The following is a 14,711-nucleotide window of genomic DNA, read 5'->3' as shown; positions in this document are numbered from 1 at the left end:
CATTCCAGGTCCAACCCGAGGGAGGCAGGCAGAGGGCACTCTTCTCATAATTCTGATATGAGGAAACTGAGGCTCTTAAAGGGGACCCACTCGCACTCATAGGAGTGTCTGCCCTGTCTTCAGGTTGCCCATCCACACCCCGCCACTCCCGCCCCGGGCAGCAGCCCCCAACCTCAATATCCTCTCCCTGCCCAGAGGCGCCGCAGGCTCCTTTGCACAGTTTAGTTTTTCCTTCCCCCAACAATGGCCGTCTGTGAGAGGCCCTGGGCGCCTGGAACCTGAAATTGTTTTTCTTCCCTCCCTTGCTGAGCCCCAGATTGTTCCTAAGCTCCCAGCAGCCCGGCCAGCGCAGGCCTGCCTGGCTGGCACCTGGGGTGGCGTGAAGGCCCGGGGTTGTGTTTGCGGGACTGCTCGTGAGGGATGGAGTGCGGCGCTGGCTTCCTCGTGGACGGTGCACGGCAGGGAGGCATGTACTTGCAGGGCAGCAAACTTCAAGAGCAAGCCGAACACACACACACTCCACATCCTGCCCGCCGGGTCCCCAGTCCTGACGGGTGATCCATCCTGACTTCCTTACGGAGACACGCGCCCAGCAGACTGCCAGCCGTGAGGCTGGTGGGTGGGACAGAGGACAAACCTAGAGTCTCCACTCCCCAGAAAGGTGGGCTGGGAAAGGTGACTTCGCCTCTGGGCCACAGGCTCCGCCTTTGAAACCTGTGAGTGTTATTTTGGTTCCTCCAACATACGAAAGTCTTTCCCACCCCAGGGCCTTTGCATGTGCTCTTGTCTCTGCGTAAGATGCTCATTCCCTCTCCCCTCCTTTCACACCCTCCTTTTCCTGAATAGCACCCCTCATCTTTCAGGTTTCAGCTTAAATGCCATCCACTCAAAGTCCCTTTCCCCAGCAGGTCATCCTCCACCCACCCACCCCACTTACTCTCTATTTGGCCATTCATTTGCTTTCCTTAAATATTTGTCACCATTCCTAATAATTTTTACTCGCTTTGTCTTCTCTTTCTGAGGGCTGCTCTCCGCTGTGTCAGCACAATGCCTGGAATTTTATTGGGATTCAATCAATGACTGTTTAACTAATGAGAAAGCATCCTTCCTTTGTCCAGGCTTAATCAGTTCAAGGGAGAGATCAGTCCAGACCCAGTGGGCAATTTTATCTTCAGCTGAGCTCATGCGAACAATAATTATCAGTGGCAGAAAGACGTGTCACCCAGAAGGCCAGGGGAACTAGTGGACTCGTTGCTGGAAAGGGCATCACACGCTCTTTACTGTGTATCTGCGATTTGGGGCCAGCACACTACAGGAGTTGTGTAACGTTTTCCCCCATCTTCCTGGGAATCTTCTGTACCCGCCTAAGTGTGTTTGTAAAAATATCTAAATCACAGAGGAATTTAACAGCAGACTGAATGGAAAAATACTATGAGCGACAAGTTAATAAATAGAAATTCATGATGAAGTTCTGTTCATACAATACAGATGTGTCTAGCGCCCGAGATTACAAATAAATGAGCGATGTCATTTTACGCTCAATAACTAACAATCCTCTCTGTCACCAGTAGTTTTTGTTCACATGAGCTTGGCATAGAAAAATTACAGGCTTTAGAACTGGAAGAAGGATTCATTTTATTGTGAAGTAGAGCCCCTTTATTCCGAGTGTCCTGCAAATGGACAATACTCGACACATGAGAGTGCGTACGTTTAAGAGGTACAGCGTGTGGATCTGAGGGGTGCATGTGTCGTAGTGTGATAGCGCCTCTTATCACATCACACGATTACCATTTCTTTTTTGTGTAGTTTTGAATAATTAAGGTCCAGCCTCTTAGCAAGCGTGACGACCATGACACAGTATTGCCGTCTCTATTTGCTGTAACCCCACTAGGGCTCCGGGGCTTATTTATTACCAACGGCGTCTCTCCCCTTCCCTCCCCAGCCCCGGTTACCACCGCGTTCCTCTGTTTTTACCAGCTGTGCTTTTTTAGATTCCGCATATAGTGACAGCATATAGGATTTGTCTTTCCCTGTCTGACTTATCTCAGTCCAGTGTCCTCAAGGTCCATCCATGTTGTCACAAATGTCAGCGTTCTGTGTTTCCTTATGGCTGGATAATATCCCATCGTGTGTGTGTGTGTCCGCGCGTGCTCGCGTGTGCGCTCTACAGGGTGGGGTGAAAGTAGGCTTACAGTTCATATGGAAAATAATATAACAATTAATAAGTAATGATACAAGAATAAGCTGTTTCGCGTGCTCACAGCTGTCAACTGCTTTTTGCCCGGCCTGCGTGCATCACCTTTCTGCCCGCTCGCCTGCCGACGGACACTTAGGCTGGATCTTGGCTCCTGTAACTAACGCAGCAGTAAACGTGGGAGTGCAGACGTTCCTTCTTGTTCAGGGCGTGTCTTTATTTAATTTGGGAGAAGTCCTTTAATGACGGATGCAGAAAAAGAGGTCCAGGGGGCTTTTCCCCCCACGTGGTTCCTGTAACAGTGGAGGGTCGGTGGTCAGAGGCCCAGGCACCCAGTCTTTCCAGTCCAGCACCCGGGCCATTTTAGGAGGAGGTGGGGCAAAACCTTGGCCACTGCACCGAAATGAATGGGCAGGATGGGGCAGTTGCCATAGCAACAGGACTAGGCCAGGAGCAGAGAGACGTGACAGGAGCCGCTTGGAGGGGAACCGAGGGGTGGCCAGTGTTCTTTGCTCCTCGGAGAACACCCTGACTTTTGGCATGTTGTCCGGCCAAGCGGCGCCTGAGTCATTGCTCTCAGGGCAAGAAACCAACTGGAATAGAGGCGCTCACTCATCGCGCCCCACACCCTGGTCATCTTGTGCTTTGCGTTGCCTCTGATGCCGGACCTATAAGCATGCAGCGGGGGAGTCTGCGTGGGCCACCACCGTGGCGTGTGCTATTCATGTTGGGAAGGTTCAGAGCAGGAAAAATAAATCACCTCATCCACAGGTAGCAGGCCTGGCTCCTCCTGAACCAAAATGCTCTTGTTGACGTGGAAGCAAGAAACAGGGGAGCTGGGAGAGCATGACAGAGAATGAAACGTGGCAGGAAGGCAGCATTTGCACGCTGCCGTGGCTCGTGACCACCACACCCACACGTGCACAGCGCCTTGGGTGGGTCCCCTGTCTCTCGGAGAAAGAGCCTCCCCAGAGAAGTGTGGGTTCCAGCTCTGCTTTTTAATAGCTGCAGGATCTTGGCCATGACTTGTACCTCTTAGAGCCACAGTCCTCTCATCTGCTAAACCTCTTCAAGCCCTCGGCGTGATGCACGGCCAGGAGCAGGGATCCAGCAGATATTAGTTCCCTTTTTCCTCCTGGTGGTGGTGGAGAAAGAGGTCCGGTGAGGAACTGTCGAATCCTGGGACAAGCCCGGAGGCTTCCAGAGGACAGGAAGGAATGGGCCAGGGCGGGACACTAAGAGCAAGGTTGAGGACACCTGGATGCAGAGTCCGCTTTAAGGCAAAAGTGTCTCGGGCAAGTTTGATTCCCTCTTTGGACCTCAGCATTCTCAAGCCAAAACAAAAGTTTTAATATTGATCTCTGGAGGTCTTTATAGCTGTCTGGTTCAACGGTGTTAAATGTTATTCTGGCAAAAAGTAAGGGCCATGGCGAGTGAAGTCTCTTCCCCATTGTGTGCCCCATCATAGAGTAGGAGCCGAGTGGAGAAAGTAGAGGAAAAAACTGGTCAGGACCCCATGGACCTAGTGATCCCCAGGACAGTAGCAAAGAGATAAAGGTGGAGTTCATCCACTATTTCCAGCCAGGAGGGTCTCCTCTTCCTCCTGGGTTTCACTTGTATGTGGGGAAAATTACATGGGACAAGTGTTAAAGGTAACACTTAATCTATTTCAAAAGGCCCCAAGATTGGTCAAGTAGGTAAGAAAATCCATTAAAACTGCATGTGGTTTTTTAAAAATATTTTTATTGATTTTTTTTTTTATTTTTTATTTTTTAAAGAGAGAAGGGAGGAGAGAGAGAGAAACACTGATGTGAGAGCGAACATCAATCAGCTGCCTCCTGCCCACCCCCTACTAAGGAGGGTGCCCAAAACCTGGGCATGTGCTCCAAGCAAGAATCAAACCGGCAACCTCTAGGTGCATGGGACAGTGCCCAACCAGCTGAGCCACACCGGCCAGGGCAAAACTGCATGTGTTTTTTTTTCACCATGCTTGACTATAAAGTCAACTCTCCTGTCCATAACGTTTTTCTCTTGGCTGCCCTTCTAGAGGGAAGGCGGGGAAGCTAATAAGAGAATGAAGTAGGTATTCAGAGTGGAGTCCACCCTACCAAACAGTGGCCTCAGACACATCCTGACCTGGTAATGTGGCCTGGGGCATGCTTGTAGTTGATTTAGTTCCCCGAAACCTAAACACCTCCAGGAGAAGCCAGAGACTGCTGAGACCTGAGTGGTAACACGCCAAGGGGAACCGCACGCTGCCCAAGCTGGAAAACCAGAGGACACGTGTGCTCCGGGGTGGGTAGGCTGACACTGCTCTTCCCTCCCAGTGACTCGGCTCTGTGGAGGCCCAGTGTATTAGCTTCCTGGGGCTGCCACCACGCCGTGCCACAGACTGGGTGGGTTAAAACAACAGAAACATACTGTCTCACAGTCCTGGAGGCCAGAAGTCTGAAATCATGGTATCAACAGGGTCATGTCCCCTCTGCAAACACTGGGAAGGGGTCAGGCCATGTCACTCTGCTGGCTGCAGGTGGCTTCAGGTGTTCCTCGGCTTGTAGATGCATCAGTCCCATCCTGTCTTCTCGTGATGTCCCCCCCACGTCTTCCTTCTGTATGTGTCTGTGTCCAAATTTTCCCTTTCTTAAAGGACACCAGTCATGTTAGATTGCCCTCAACCCCCTACTCCAGTGTGACCTCATCTAAACTAATTACATCTGTAATGACCCTATTTCCAAATAAGGTCACATTCTGAGGTACTAGGTGTTAGGACTTCAACATCTTTTTTGGTGGGGACACAATTCAACTCATGACACTAGCCTTCTCTAATTTATGATCCAGAAGTCAGGATTTGAAAGTAACATTCCCAGAAAGATTACAGACCAGGAACATCTACTCCTTTCCCCATGCTCCTTCACCAGAAATGATACATTCGGATGGACGCCCATGCGGGCAGCGCCAACCGATAGCTGGCCTGCAATCTCTCGCTTCCACCGCCCACACATTGCTCCTCCGAGAGCTTCCTGACACTGGGAATGCGTCCCAGCCCCCAAGGAACACGCCACAGGAACGAATCTGCAAGAAGGCTGTTGATGAAACTCATGAACCCCGATGAGGGCTCATCTAAGTAGAAATAAAATTTCTATCCAGTGAAGGGGAGGGGGCACCACAGGCTGGGAACAGAGGCACCTAGGAAAAGCCATGCTTATGACCAAATCTCAACATTGAAAAAGTATCACATCACATCATTACCCATTTCATCAAATCCCCACAAAAAAGCATTCAAGCTAGAATACTTTCAGAGAGAACACACAGACACACACAAAAAACACACATTTCATTTACTTCTGCCTTTGTTTCAGGAGCAGAAAGTTGGGGAGTGGGGAGGTCATTCAAAAAGGCTCCCCCATTGGTGACTTCTAACATATTATTTTTACATTAGTATTATCAGGCCAGTAACCCAGAGACAAATGCCGAAGGAGAAGCTGATCACATTTCCCAATCTTATTTGCAAACAAGCGTTCATTTCCTGCTTATCAAGGCCCAGCACGGGCACTTTGTCCATTCGAATCATTGTCTTAAGCCAGTGATACAAACCACTGAGTGAGGTTTGCCCCAGCCAGAGCCAGGACGCTCGATGTCATTGAACTCAAGGAGCAGATAATTAGTATTGAAAGGTGTGATTGCAGCCCCGTCGGCCAGGTAATCAGCCCCGGATTTCTCTTCAGGATTCTAGACCAGTTGGAAATCTTAGCCCAAGAGGAGGCTGGAGGGAATTATCCTGGAAGTGTGGTATCCCTTTTCAAATATAAACACCGGACAATTATCCCAGCCGGTCAGCCCTTCCTTGCTCAGCACGCCGCATCCCGGCCAGTGAGCAGAGGGGAGCCAGCCTTTCCCAGGCAGCTCTGCCTCCTGGCCCTGGCTCCCCAGGGCTCTTCCACCAGCTCACATCTTCCAAGACTGTCGCAACCTCGGGATGTCTCTGCAGACCAAGCCTCTTCAGCCCAGTGCTTGTTTTGCAAACATTTGGCTGCTCGGTGAGAACCTGCCTCAACCTGAGGCCCGAGCTCCTTCTTGGCTGGGATGGCAAGGGCTTCTTGAAAAGGGCTGGTCCCCTTTCCCACTCAGACCTGATGGCTTGGAGGTGACAAGCTGGAAGGTGTCTTCTTTGCTCTCCCTTCCAAGATGGAGTGCCAGGTGTCAGTTCTCAAAAGCCAGCGGCCAACTTGGACATGAAAACATGGCTATTTAAATGGCATCCACAGAAAAAAACAATTTTCAGGCAATTTGACAAAACATCAATGTAGAATCTAGGCTCCTTTGGCCATGGGCGGCCCCTCCTCCAGGGACAGGGTGCTGTCTGACAAGGGAGATGCTCGTAGAGTTGCCTCTCTATCAAAGGGCATTTTCTCCATCCTACAGCGTTTTGCTTTAGCCGACCTCACAATGGCTAACAAAGTTAGACAGCAAAATAAACATGAGTGTCCATAAAATGCTGACGCTTCCAGGCTCCAGAGAAGGCTCCGCAGCCAGCTACCTGCCCTGGTCTGGGAGGGAGAGCCCAGCGTATAAACAAAGTTTGCATGCAAGACTCCACGTACTATCAACATATCACGTTCAGGCTCCTGCCAACCTCACAGCAGACACTTAACTCTGTATTATGTAACGTGGCGACCAGCAACATTTGGGGAAAAGAGGCTTTTTGTTTCTTAGAACCTATCTGCCACCCAGGGCAGATGCCAGCCAACTCTCAGGGGCCAAGGCCCAGAAATGGTGCTCAGAGCTCCGGGCCATGGCTGCTCCTTCCTGCCTCTAGAAAATGCTGAGGTTACAGTTCGGGTCACTGGGCAGAGGCCCTCCCGCCTTCCACCTAAGCCTCCCCTTTCTTCCATTGCTCCATTTTTTCCCCTCAGAATTTTATTAAGAAAATTTCAAATACCCAGAACATTTGAAAGGATCACATGGTAACCACCCATGAAACATACGTTTTCGTTAATACCCTCTCCTTAAGGCTCTTACATTCATATCTTCTCCTCTGAGCCCCATTTTTCAGGAGACCTGTCTCAGGGACCAGCAGCATGGACAGTGGTTGTCCACGTGGCTTTCCAGGGCCTCTCGTCACCCTCTTGCAGAAATGGGAAGAGCCCAGGTGATGGCCACACACAGACCTGGTTTCGATCTCAACCTCCCACTTACCAGCTGTGTGAACCTGGATGTGTTATTTCATTGCCCTGAGCCTCAGTGCACCTTCAGTTCTATTGCGGGCATAGAGCTAACCCAACGAACCTCTGCTGAGCGTTTATTAAATGCCAGGGACCCTTCCACACGAAGCCCACTAGCCCAAATCCTCAGGGTAACCGCATGAGAGGACCCTAGTGTTGTCACCCTTGGGAGAAAATTAGGCCGGAAGTCCAGGTCTGCTGCTTTGGGGTGCTTTGTGAGCCAAGGTGAATAACAGTTTTTCAATGCATAATTCTAGGATTAGTATCATTGTTATTATTAATTAGCAGCAGCTATAGTATTTTTAGAGAGGGCACCCAGTCAGCACCCAACTACAGCTGAGAACATAGCCAACCATAAGTGCTTCTCCTTGTTCTGGGTTCCTACCACATCCTGTATTTACAGCAGAAGCCACTGCTTAGTGCCCTGGTACTGAAGGTGGCACCCCCAAATTAAGGGTCCTCCCGAAGAGCTGTTTTCCGCATAGCTGGCAAAGACCCTTCTGCAGACCGCTGCTTTGAATGCTCAGAAAATTCAGAACCCCGGGCGGCATGGATGTGATAAAGAACTGGCAGATGCTAAGTGCCGTCGTCAGGTACTCCTATGCGGTCGCAGACGGATAGAGTCAGACACCAGCGCTGGTTAAGGTTTATCTTTTATTGGCTGGAAAACCCTTTTGTGAAAAGTGATGGAAATGCGTCAAATCTAAACTCCATCCGTATGCTCTACTGTAAACATGGCTATCGACGCTGCGGAAACATTCCCAGACTGGCTCATCCCTCGCCTCCTCAGCTCAAAGATATTTTCCGTGGTGGCTGCCACGCAAATCCTAGACCCTGCCGGTGCCAGGGTTGGTGCCCCGTGGGTGATTAGCTCTTCTCTGCTGCTGTAGTTAAGCGTGGGGACGCTTAAAGGCAACAGGACCTCCGTCTTCCAGCCCAAAAAGCTCTTGCCTGCTTCCAACCCTTCCCTCGTGCTGAGCTCCTTCGAACTCACTCCGAGGGAGCGCGTCCGCGATCTCGCAGGGAAGCCTCCGGGCCGAGGGAACGAGAAAGAAAGTGGGAGTGTGTGCTCAATTTGACGAAGAGCCGCCTTTGAGTAAGAGATGTAACTGAAGCCCAGAGATGGGGTGTAGCTTTTCTAAAGTCCCAGAGGGGTGAAGCAGGGCAGCAGGCTCTATCAGGAGCCCACACACCTTCATGAGAATTACATTTAAGAACTTGCTTTTGGGGGAAATGAATGTGCCAAGACGTCTGATCACCTTAATCCTTCCCTGGGCCATGGAAGTTCATGCACGGCCAGCAGCTGGCATGTCACCGTAGAGAAGCACCACGGATGGGGAAGAGAGAGCGATGTTGTGGGGGGCCCGCAGCACAGCGTGGGCCGCCCCGGTTTCCAGCGTCCCCGCACGGCTCTGGGAAGCAGGCGCTCTTCGCACCGGGCCAGCCTTCCCTACCCACCTTGGGGGTCTGCCAGTTTTCACTGGCTCTCTCCACTGTCAAGCCTTCTTGTGAAATGACTGGTACTTCCCGCTCCCCGTCGCACCCCGGACCCAGACACGCCACCTCTCCCTGGGTATCCGCCCTGTGGTTTAATGAAAGAGAGCCAAGGGGCTCTGCAGGACACAGAAGCCCCTGCTCGGATGAGGGCAGAAAGAACAGAGTCATTTCCCTCCCTGTTTCCGAGTTTCCCTCCACCTTTCTCTGCTCTCCCCCCACCCCCCACCCCTTACTGTGGCTGCCACCTCCTGGCCCTAACTCAACACCGCGTGTCCCAGCCTCCCAGCTGCAAGGCCATGGGGATGTTCAGAGAGTTCCAGCTCCAAGAAATTCTCATCTCCATAGACCTGTCTGCCCACCTCCCACCTGGCCTCCCGAGAAACAGCCAACATTCCTCAGTCCCACGGAGAAAGGGTGTGACTCGGATTACTCAATGAAGCCTCCCAGCCAGCATCTTATGCCCCCAGAACAATAGAGGTGTGTTTTTCTTGGACTTCCTCCGTTTTACTTGGTTTCTCCTTTGATTAGCAGAAAAGAACTCCTCTCCCTCCCCCTGCCTTCCTTCTAATCCACCAGCCCAGCTCTTGGGTTCTTCCTGGAAAATTCCAACCCCCAACCTCAGGCAGGTAAAGCCCTGGATCCTGAACTCGAGTGATGTCAGTGAGCTTTGCTCCCGGGCTTTCTCACACGTGGGAATCGTGTCTGGGGAGCCTGCAGCCCATCTCTGCTCTGTTTCTCTTGGATGCTAATCCCAGGACGCTGGGTGAGGTGTTAGTCAGACTGACCTTTCCCGTTTTCCGAGCCAGTGATCTCAGATCACTAAGTCGGGTGCTAAGTGTCGAAAATGAAAATCAATGTGTGGGGCCTGAAAGAGGGATCCCGAGAAGGTGGGAACAAAGGGGTGAAAGGGGAAGGTGACACCTTGGTTTGGGTTGAAACAAACAAACAGAGACCCATCTATCTGCAATCAAACCCATCCCCATCAAAAAGAACCCTGCTCATTTGGTACAAGGCTCATATTACAGAGAATAGTGCATGGACATGACCCCCTCTCGACACATATTACTTCTGAAAAGGCTGCCACATGTCTGGAGTCTCAAGGGAGCTTCCATCCATCCCCAAACAACCAAATCTCCTGGTATTCGGGGAATTTTCGGTTGAGCTCTGGAGGTATGTCAGGCTGCAAGGGGTATTCACGGAGTATCTTAGCTCTCACCAGGCGGGGGCACTTGGGGACCCCACTAATGCCACCCCAGCTTCTCTATCACCAAACTGATCTCACGGAACAGCAATGCTGATAATGCCAGGTGTCTGGGTTGGATTGGCTTCTTCCATCTCGCTCTTGTCTCGGTCAAAATCCCCAGTGAGCCTGAGTCAACGCACCTTAAAAATCTATGGAAATCCGGACAAGGCAACTTCTTGTTTTTTAATCTGAGGGAAATGGCTTGTGGAGGAATGTGTTTTACAAAAGGTCACACAACTATTTACAGGAACACAGTGGTCACATTCTCGCTCTAAGAAACTCTGGAATTAGAATGATTACCTGAAAGATATAAAGAGATTGTATTGTGTTGACAAAAAATTGGCTTTTAGATTTAACCAAACGTCCTGGCCATCTGCTTAAGCTTCATCGCATTAGAATTTCAGAACTCTTCTGTCTCCCACACCAACAATCAAACCTTTACTCCCACCCAACCCACTCCAGCGTATCGTCTGACTGCCTTCTCCGTGAATATACCAAGCCAGGCAGGTGCCATTCTTTTCAACAAATATTTGCTGAGCATCAATTATGTGCAAGGCGTTTGCTCAAGTCAGATCATTTAAAAAATACTAAATCGCTTTGTGAAACAAACCATATCACACTCTCTCTACATATCTTTCCAAAATTCAGCAACCGCTCTTTTCTGTTTTCTACAATCCTGTTTTCAAGAAGAGACAACTTGATTGCAAAAGAAATTATCCCTGTCTTCTTTTCTCTGAGAACAGACACACACACACACACAGAGACACGCACACATAGACATGCACACACACGCATGTATAACATAATTATTTGTGCAGTAAGATTTACACATACGTCATGGAGATAGGTATACGAGACATGTATCAATCTGAACTCCAAGTATGCACTGATTTTTTTTAAGTCTCCACAAAGAGAGAAAAGGGAAGCTCAACAAGAGCCTAAAGGAGTGGGATCCCTTTCTGTGCTGTCAGGTAATTGTTAGCAGAAATCGGCTGTAATAACAAGCCATTTCAGAGGAATGCCGACCCAATCCTATCCCACCTAAAGAAGACCCGAGTCTGCCTTTGTTCCTGACCTGGGCAGTTTGGAGACAATAATACCTTCTTTCAGAAACGGGGGGGATCTGAAAGGTGGGACTCCCGCTCTCCCAGATAAGCGCTGGCAGGAGAGGTGCCTGCTATCCAGAGGGAGGCTGTTCTTGGCTCCTGGGGGGCAGCCCTGTCGGAGGGAGCGAGGTGAGGGGGCGGCAGGAAGAGAGTGTCCTGCTTTCAGAAACTTAAAAAGGCTCTCCGCTCCTCCTCCGTGTGGACTGGGCAGCCAAGGCCTCGCCGGTGGCGGTGGCGGCAGCAGCCTCCTGGGAACCGTCCCTGCCCTCCCTGCTGACTGTCTGTTTGCGTCTGGGACTGTTTCGGGCAGCTGGTTGCTTCCAAGAGTCTGAGGTTTAGGGTTTGGGTGAGCTCGACGGGTAGCCCTTTTCCCCCTCCCATTACTTTTTTATTCACAGTTTCCAATACACAAAGCCCTTCGTAAGGGCCATGGAAACCTTGGTGACCACGGAGTTAGAGAACAGCTGTGACCAGTGTCAGGCACACATGGGAAGGCCCAGGGGAGTGTCCGATTAGGTGGCATGGATGTGTGGCTTTCTCTCTTTTCTAATCAGGTCCCCAAAGTGGCATTTCTTGGCAAAAGGTAGACTGACAAGGGCCTCAGCAGAGCGTGATGTGATGAATTCAGGAACGAAGTTGCCGCTGAGCCAGTCACTTTGGGGAGTCACCTAGCACGGAGCCAGGCCTGGCGGAGACATTCGTGAGATGCTTGTGGAGTGAGCGTGCGCTGCCTTTTTAAAGGCTCTGTGTCGTCGTTAGGACACCCACTGGAAGCTTCCCAGAGGCCGGAGTCCTGGCGTTTGAATTTGCCATTGTTCTTGCTTCCACTGGGCTCCCTGGCTCCCTGGAGAGCGACCAAAAATTGTGCTCCTAAACTAATAGATTTTTGTCTTTCTCTTGAAATCGTCTGCCCCCATCCCTAGCAACTGCCTTTATCCCACTTCATTTTTCCCCCCAACCTGTTATACAAGAGTAACTGGTGAACATTAAGACTGAGTCCAGCTGAGCCATCATCTGGCTCTTCCATGGAGGAAACAGCTGACGGACAAGAGACAGGACACTGGCCTCTTCAGGGAATCTGAGCTCCCAGTCCCACAGCCACCTGCCTGCCCGCCCTCTGTCAGCTTCCTCTTTCCTTAAACCAGCATCACAACCCTCTTCCCCTCGCGTTCAACACGACCGAGCCTTCAACAGAGTCGTCGCTGTGCAAGTGAAACGTGTTATCACTAAGAGGAGGTTGGGACCAGAGGATCCTCATCTTGATTCCTCCCAAGAGGAGAGTGTCTTTCTCTGTGGCCCGTCAATGTCAGGCGACCCCTTGGAGTCTGGGCAGAGGGAGAGAAAGGCTCTGAGGGGCCCCAGCCTGGCCTCCATGGGAGGTCACCCCTTCAGCCATGGCTCATGCAAAATGCAAGACAGCCATTGAGAAATGATGATTCTCAGTAGGCCCCCTGACGACCTTGCTTGGGGACTGTCACGCCCAGTGTGAATTAACGTCGTGCCCTAAAACACAGAGTCCAAAGAAACTAGGCAAGGCCAAAAAAAGAAATAAGGCCCCGAGTAAAGAGCCTCCCTCGCTGGGGAACGAAGGTGACCATCGCACAGCCCCCTCGGTCTTCGCAGTAAAGCATCAAGCGTCCGAGAGTTGGCAGCCATTGCTTTCTTGTTTCACTGCTGTCGTAAGTGTAGGTTTTCACCCCTTAACACTGAGAGTCTGGACAAGTAAATAAACCGACTAAACCTCAGCTTTCACACCTGTTAAATGGGGAGAAGGTAAGAATATCCACAAGAGGTCTTCCCGGGGAGATACAGGTGAGGCATCGAGGTGAAAGCCCTTTGCAAGTTGCTGAGCACATAGGAAGGGCTCTGCAAACATTTCTTATTAATAAATGTCCCTGTGAAGCAGAAAAAGGGAGAGGGGAGCCCAGCCCGGCATGGCTCAGCAGCTGAGCTTCAACCTAGGATCCAGGAGATCACGGTTCTATTCCCAGCCAGGGCACATGCCTGGGTTGCCGGCTCAATCCCCAGCAGGGGGCGTGCAGGAGGCAGTTAATCAATGATTCTCTCATCATTGATGTTTCTAGCTCTCCCTTTCCTTTCCTCTCTCTGAAATCAATAAAAAGCATATTTTTAAAAAGAAAAGAAAAAGGAACCGCTATAGAGGGGCCTGCACATCCCCAGGTTGCAATGGTGACATCCCAGTTCTGGTTTGTAGAACAAAATGACTTTGAAAATCCGGACAAGCCTCCATCAAGATGTTAAAATGCTGCCACGTGACCCCAAGGAGAAAGAAGCCCCAACACATATTGGAGTGAAATGAGTCCTGGGAAACCAAGTCAACCAAGGCCCCACCACTGTGAACCCAGAGCCGGTCTCCTGGAAAGGAAATTAAGAGCCACGTTCACTGTGCACGGTTCAAGTCACACTTTGTTCTCTGCTGCTAGGGACAAAGGCAGCCAAACCCTGATTAGGGGAGAAGGGAGAAGATAAGATCAGAGACACGCTTCACAACAGCCTGGAGCCCCAGTTTCTCTGCATGACCCAGAAAAGAGCCGGCGCCCAGGGGGAACAGTGAGAACCCGGGGGAGTGGGCTCCTGGCCGGCTGGCCCGCGAGCCCGGAGCCGGCGGCCCTCGCTGAGAGCAGCGCGTGGGACTCTGGGGTTCTGTGTGTGCCGGGCTCGCGGGGGAGGCAGGCGCACCCCCGCTCGGGCTGGACCTGCCTCTCCCCTCAACCGCGTGGCCTTGACCAAGCCACGTGCTACTTTCGGGGCTTCTGTGTCTGTGCAGAAAAAGCGGGGGGGTGATTTCTTCCCCGCCGCCTCCCGGGGACGTCCAGGGAATGGAGCTGACGCGCAGGTGCCAGGGCCCTTCCAACGCAGAGGCGGGGAGCGGCGGCAGGCGATGTTCATTGGCATCAAATTATTTTTCCGCACTAGGTGAGAAGGCACGGGAGCAGGTGAACACATGTGCTTCAGAGTGATGTGTGGGAGAAGGCAGGAGAGCGGGGAGAGGGTGTGTACCCCCGAGACCCCTCGTCGGGTCCCCTGGTGTTTGGTAGGAACCGTGTGGCGCCCGATGAGCGAGTCCAGGCAACCACTGGCTATGGGGGCAAAGGGATAGGGACCCCAGCTGTGACAGCAGTGGACACAGTGCCTTGGACAGAGCAGGGAAAATGCGGCTCTAGACAGACAGAGGCCGGGCCAGAGCTCCCCCCCCCAGCTGGCACCCACAGTTCCCACACGGGGTCGCTGCCCATCGGCTGGAGGAAGATGCCCATCCTTGACCCCTCACTGCACCGCCCCACCCTTCTGAGCAGCAAGGCTCCCCCAGGAGCAGCAAAAAGCTGTGGCACTTGGACAGTTAGTAACGAATGAGTACCTCTCCGCCCACCCCACCCCACCCCACCCTGCAGCCCCCTGTTTCCCATGTTCTCTACCTCGCCTTCCTC

Source organism: Miniopterus schreibersii (genome assembly GCF_964146895.1).
Source record: "Miniopterus schreibersii genome assembly, chromosome: 16".
Taxonomy (NCBI): Eukaryota; Metazoa; Chordata; class Mammalia; order Chiroptera; family Miniopteridae; genus Miniopterus; species Miniopterus schreibersii.
The sequence above is the reverse complement of the archived record's forward strand: the minus strand, read 5'-3'. Positions refer to the sequence as shown.